This window comes from Mustela nigripes, chromosome 5 (assembly GCF_022355385.1).
Source record: "Mustela nigripes isolate SB6536 chromosome 5, MUSNIG.SB6536, whole genome shotgun sequence".
NCBI classification, from domain to species: Eukaryota; Metazoa; Chordata; class Mammalia; order Carnivora; family Mustelidae; genus Mustela; species Mustela nigripes.
In genome coordinates this window covers 25,033,998-25,041,204 of record NC_081561.1, presented here as the reverse complement: position 1 = coordinate 25,041,204, position 7,207 = coordinate 25,033,998, and positions in this window count along the sequence as shown.

Here is a 7,207-nt window from a genome sequence, read left to right as displayed (position 1 = left end):
CCAAGGACATCCAGCTGGCGCGCCGCATCCGCGGCGAGAGGGCGTAATCTGTCCTTCCGAAGCTTGTGCGAACGAGCGCGTTTGCTTTCTCCCTCCCAAAGGCTCTTTTCAGAGCCACTTCCCGTTTTCACTGAGAGTGGCTGTTGTGCTATTGGGTTGGGTGTCAGCCTTAAGTCTGAACTTCGGGGGAGAGATAAGGGAAGAGGAATAGGGATGCCTTAACGTTCTAGCAACTACGGCATCTCCTTCCCTTTCTGCAAAATCAGTGGCTGTTGGGGAGCCTTCATCTGTGCTTACCGCTACTTAAGGAAGCTGTTGCTTAACAGGCAGTAAATGTTTAAAGGCTTCAGTGTCCCTACGCAGACTCCCTTCTCGGTCCCTTAATCCAGATGTACAGAAATAAGATGCAAACACTCAACAGGAAAAGAACTTTGACCACCATGGAAGGGTCAGAGCATAGGTCCTGGTGTGTCCACCCCCGCCTCTGGTGTAAGCAATCTGGGAGCAGCGTTGTGCAATCATGTTCCCCTTGTATCCACAGGCTGAGGAAGAACCCGTCATACGTTATGCGTTGTGCGTTCTGCAAAGTTGGCTGGCTGGATCTGTCCCGGTTCCTAGGAGGTGGTCTGTTCCTCCAGGTTAAAGTCCGACAATGCTGGTGTTTTGCAGAGGATCTAGCAGGATTTTCTCATTGGCACTCACTGTTCCAGCCCCGCTGGAACTGGGCTGCAGGCCTGGCTCCGTTCACCAAGAAAATGAGCTGTGTTCCGATCGCTTTTCTCATGACAATTGACTTTTTTGGTGTTTAGCACTGACATCTAGTAACTGTCCATGATAAAGCTCTGAAATGTTTATTCTCTTTCACACCCATTCTAAGGTAAGATACTATAAACTCAGCAAATTGGGCCCCTGGTTCTTGTTCGACATTGGTTTCCAGTTGCTCAGGCCTGACGACAATCCCCTGACATGATGGTGACTTCCCTGGGGGAGAAGCCAAAGTGAGACTATTTGGGGTGGTCATAGCCCCTAGTCCACTTGACCTTTACCCCTTACAGGACGCTACAGAAGTGTTCCCCTCAAATCTCGTGTGAACCTAAGTTCTAAAAGTCAAATTTAGCCCCACTCTCTTCCTTTAGAACACACGTGTCCTAAGGCCAAGTTTTTTCTCATTCTGTTTACTGTCGTGTCTGTAGAAGAGTAAAGGCCTGATACACAGCAGGTGCTTGTTAAACTCTAGTTGAATGAATGTATGGGGAATCTGCTGGGTTTCTTTTTCTTTTTTTTTTTTTTTTTAATTTTTATTTATTTATTTGACAGAGAGAGATCACAAGTAAACAGAGAGGCTAGCAGAGAGAGAGGAGGAAGCAGGCTCCCTGCCGAGCAGAGAGCCAGATGCGGGGCTCGGTGCCAGGACCCTGAGATCATGACCTGAGCCGAAGGCAGAGGCTTAACCCACTGAGCCACCCAGGCGCCCCTGCTGTTTTTAGACCTAGATAGCTCCCACTCAACTATAGGTGGTCACCAAGCACATTACTCCCTTCACTCTAGATGCTTTTTGTTTTGTTTTAAATCTTTTGTTTGTTTTTGTTTTTTTAAAGATTTTATTTATTTATTTGAGAGAGAGAGCATGAGAGGGGAGAGGTCAGCGGGGGAGGCAGACTCCCTGCTCAGCAGGGAGCCTAATGTGGCACTCGGTCCTGGGACTCCAGGATCATGACCTGAGCCGAAGATGGTTGCTTAACCAACTGAGCCACCTGGGGGGCCCTGTCACTGCTGTTTTGATTCCCATGGTTAGCAGAGAAAACACTGACAACAACAATCAGACAAAACTTGACAGCTTCCCAAGTAGCTCTACATTCCTCTTTTTATGTGGAATTGGCCACAGCTGGGGTTTCAGGCCCATCACTACACCCTCAGTAGCTCTAGGTTTATCTTTTCCAACATACAGCTCACTGATATGTGTAGGATTCTTTCAATAAACCCTAGGATAGAAGAGGATCCGGAGAAGCCTCCAGCGGCTGTAAGAAAATAAAGGAGAATTAGTTTAAAACAAAATGAAACAAAAAGCTAGGGGCAGGAAAGTCCGTTTTCCTTGAAGTGAAAAGGTCAGGGCAGAAGCTAGGTTGCCACATTCTCCAGCTCCTCAGAAAGGACATCCATGGGGACTGGGAATCTGTGGATCATTTTCTATTCTAGTTGAAGTCTGGGTTTGGACATAGAAAAGGTGGTTTTAGGACAAGGTCAAAAATCCTTTGCTACTCTTACCTTCAAAGAATGGAGCCCAATTCCTCTCCCTCTGAATTGGGGCTGGCTCTAGGTAGTGGCTTCTAGTGAATCAGGCAGAGCTGATGGCATGAAGTCACAGTGACGGGGAGGTACTTCCGAGGTGGGTCACAGGAGGGGGTGTTTCCTGCTCTCTCTCAGGCCACTGACTTTGGGGGACCCTGGTTGCCCTGTTGGGGGTACATTCAGGCAGTCCTGCAGAGAGGCCCATATGATACGAAACAAGACCTTCTCCAACAGTCCATGAAGACTCACCGGATGGACTGCACTAGTCTAGATGAGGCAAGCACATCTCACAGCTCTGCCCCTCACCATTGGGATGTCCAGACTCTCCAGAACTTGCCTTAGTCCTTGTCCCATTAGCCACAGGGTTTTCTTCTGCTGCTAGAGACCAGCTTTGTGCTGCTAGGTGAGGGAAGATGGTATCTTTGGTGGCTCACAGGGCTGCTCTGAAGGCATGCACCTGGTGTGGCCACCTCTAGCTACTTAACGCCGGCTGGGCTAGAGACAACAACCGAATCCTCGCTCTCTCACTAGCACTTTCTCTCTCTCCCTCTTTTGGAAAACTGAGGTGCCATGTCGAATGATCAGATGCACTTGTTAGGGAAACCATTATAAACTCTGATTCTGTGACTCTCCTTTCTCCAGCTCCCACACCAATAGAGACTAGCGGTCACTTAGATCATGTTGTTTGAGATGCCATTTTCATTATGATGAAATGGATACTTTATTTCCACAAGAGATTCCATTAAAGATTAAATGTGGTAATATATGAACATGTAGGAGAGGACCCCAGAGAAGGTATTAGGTGCACAATAAATACTCAGGAAACTTAATTTCATCTCAGAATCTCAGTTCGGTATCTCTCTTGTAACATTGAAGAAATATACCCAAATACTCTGATGAGATGAGATTCAGGAGTAAGTCCCCCTTGTCATGGGTTGAGATTTGGTAAACAGTCCAATCTGATCAGTCACACATTAGCAAGTCATGGCATTTCTGCTAATGGCCAATCTCATTTCTTGGAAGATTTCTCTTAGTCTCTGTCTCACAAGGTGAAGTTTCAAAACTTGTCTTCCAGTTCTGGACAGTACTTGGAACACAGAAACTATTTCTGTTTAGGGGGTAGGGAAGATGTTGAAAAATTAGATGAGAACAGATGTATTCTAGAATGGCCCACCCCCATGACCCTCTAAAGGATAGAAGCCCTGAGAGGATATCAAACAAGAGAAGAAAAGTAACCAAAATTTTATTAGAAATGAAGCTTAAGGGACACCTGGGTGGCTCAGTCAGTTAAGCATCTGCCTTCAGCTCAAGTCATGATTTCAGGGTCCTGGGATCGAGTCCCACATTGGGCTCCCTGCTCAGAGGGGAGCCTGCTTCTCACCCTGCTTGTGCTCTTTCTCTCTCTGTCAAATAAATAAGTTAAATCTTTAAATAAATAGAGAGAGTTGGATGGCTGGCAATTACATAAAGAATTTTTAATCTTCACTTGGTAATCAGATACCTCCAAATTAAAATAATGCAATACCGGGGAACACACATCAGATTGGTAAAATCAAGCTTTACTTACGACTAACTCGGAATAACGACCAAAACCAAAGGCACCACGTCTGAGTATTTTATAAACATGATTTACAGACACCAGAGTTTTGGTCTGCTCGGGCTGCTGTAACAGAATACCACAGACAGCATGGCTTATAAACAACAGAAATTTATTTCTCATCGTTTTAGAGGCTGGAAGTCCAAGATCACGGCTTTGTCAAATTCAGTGTCTAGTGAAAACTCACGTCCTGGTTCACAGGTGGTCATCTTACCGTGTCCTCACACAATGAATCGCTGGGGTCTCTGTTACAGAGGCATCCGCACCATCAGGAGGTCTCCACACTTAGGACCCAAGCACCTCTGAATATTCCCACCTCCAATTACCATTCCATCAGGGATTAGGCTTTAACATACAAATTTTAAATGGACATACGCAACACGTTCACTTTCAAAGAGTAGGAGCTTAGGAACTGTGTTCTTAGCCTCTACCCCTTGTTTTGAAGCCAGGAGGGCCCCGGGGACCCCTAAACAAGGGGCCCTCACCTTCACCTTGATTTTCTTGTTCTCAATAACCAAGCCTGGAGATATTAGTAAGGTGAGATGAATGCAAGTTTCTGGCAACATTGTTTGATACATTAACTAGGCATACTAGCTAAATTAAGGCCAGCTTAGAAAACAATATAGATCATCACTGATGACATGAGAGTAAGAAATTGCAGAAACAAGGGAGGGTATTAGATTAAAAAAAAAAAAAAAAAAAAAAAAAAAGGAATGACTGCCAGGCATGAAATGCCTTGTGTACTAGAGCATACATTTGAGTTGAGAATTTCAGAAGAAAGTGTTTTCTCTGATAAGAGTTTTGTGAATCATTTTTCAAGCCATGAGCAGACAAGACTATGGCTTAGTGCCCCTCAGAAAGAGGATAGGGGAAGATGAAGAGGCCAGGGAGGACAGTGCAATATCCTTAGATTTCTTCGGTTGGTCTTAATAGCAGCACATGGAGGTATGAGGAGCTGAAGGAAGCTTTATGGATGAGGGCAGAGATGATAATTGCTCATAGGCAGGGGGCAGGGACGGGAAATCTCCCTGCTTCCAGGTCTCATATTTAAGATTATGAGCTGATAAAAGGCTAAATATATGTGGAAGGGTAAAACACTACAAAATAGAAGAAAAGATTTGAGAGTGTAAGTTCATGGAAAGGAAAAGACTCCAAAAAGCTAGTGGTGTTTTGAATTAGTGTCTAGATGTGCATGTTTTATGTGAATGTGGATGCATGTGGGGTACAGGAGAAATGAGACTCAGGAGAGAGACTAATCAACTTAGTAAGTAAACTAATTTTGAATGAAGAACAACAATAAGAAAGTAAAAGATATGTCAACCTACCAGCCAATTCCAAAGCCTTAACCAAAACGAAACAAAATCAGGTGTCAAGGAAATGAGTATGTGGCAAATTAAGTTGAAAATAGAATATTGAAAAGGATTGAGCCCAACATTTGGAACTAAGAACATTAAAAATTGTCAACTACATAAGTGTGGGTCAGTAAGCAACTTTCAGAACATTGGAAGGGCAAGTACATCTCATTTATTCATCTAATTAAGGGGGAAGGGAATCTCATAGGATTTGAAACAGTCAACATTTGGAAAATATCTCTTCATAATGTGAGAAGGGGGGAAAAAAACTCTATTTTTCCCAATTATTCACCAAGAAATTATTGGACAGTTCATGTCAATCAGCATTATCCTATGTTGACCCCTCCCCCCAAAAAAGAATTTTAATAGTTTTATTAGTTAGTTTAATTTAAATGAAATGAGAATCCTAAACTTTTTTAAGCTTAAAAAATCTGCAGGCAGTCTGTTTGTTCCCTGCATGCAAGTGGGAGAAAAGAATGAGGAACTTATCTAATCTAACACAGCACGACATCTTTGGAAACATACATGTGCGTGCATGTTCAGGGCACAGCCCAGGCAAATGCAATGAAATCAAATTCCCGATCTTTCAGAGTATCTTCCCTTCACCTGGTAAAGGAACATCCATAACTTTTCTCAGTGTTTCAAGACTTTGTCTTGGAAAGGTTGGTCTTAAAGTACCATTTTCAAGAACAGCTCCTACATAAGGAAACAGAAAGCTGCCTGGTTCTCGGTTAGTTGCAAGAGAAAGACGGCAATTATCCCGCCAACAGAGACAGGTCTGAGATCTTCAGTATGAAGCATTCAGATTCCCTTTTTAAACAAGGATTAAAAAAAAAAACAGGCCGGACTAGAAGCTCAGTAAGAAATGGATTGACTCATAGAGCGGGAGCATGTAATGTTTTCGGCTTACAGCAATTACCGAATTTACATATTTTGGTAGCTGATTCCTGGATTAAAAGTAGGTATTTGTTCAAGGGGTGAATAATCACACACCTGTGAAACAGTGTAAATCTGACGGTAGCTGGAGGGCGAGCCAGCGCCGGAGGGAGGTCATTCCAAACAGCCCCAGCCATGGAAACCAACTCTTCTTTCCAAGTTGTTGTTTTCCTGGGATAAAGTCGTTCTTGTCTTTTCATCCTACATCTTATCTGTAAACTAAAGGCAGAGGGTATCTGGGTGCAGCCGATTTCCCAGTTCAACAAAGGATTGGGGGTGCGCGGTGAAGGCAGCTCTGAAAGGCATGGTCTCCCGCTCCTCGGCTCTCCAAGGACCCTCCTCCTCAAACACATTCAGAAACCTTAAGTGTTTCTAGCACAGATAAAGAGTGGTCAGTTCTCCCCAAAATACGTGACTGGGATGGAGGAAAAGGAAAGACGACCGAGTGAGTGAAATGCAGAGGCTAGAGAAGCGAACTGAAGAAAGGTGAGGCTGCCCGCACCCTGAAGCGGGGACCAGGCGGCGCTAATCTAAGCAGCAGTCACCGGGGTGCTGAGGTCGCTGCACGCGACACAGCTGCGTAAATGCCCCGCGGACTGCAGTCGCTGCGCTGGAGGGGGACCACTCGATGCCGGCAGCTGCAAGTCACTGCTGCGAGCAAAGCTCAGAGACCGAAATCCAGCAAGGCTCGGCCCCGAAACACGACAACCCTCCGGCCGGGGGCAGGCGCCGCGCGGAGGAAACTTTCCAGGAAGCGTCGGGTTTCAGCGGACGAGTTTAAACACCGCCCTTCGCTTCGGTCCTGAAAGTGTGGGCCGGCCTCTGGCTCGGGACTTCCCTGAGCGGATACCACTAGCCTGCGCTGTTCCCAAACAGGTCCGACAAACGACTATATAGGCCGCCACCCCGAGCGGAGGGCTGTTGTGTCTGATCCTTTTGTAGTCATGTCTGGTCGCGGCAAGGGCGGGAAGGGCCTGGGCAAGGGTGGCGCCAAGCGCCACCGCAAGGTGCTGCGCGACAACATCCAGGGCAT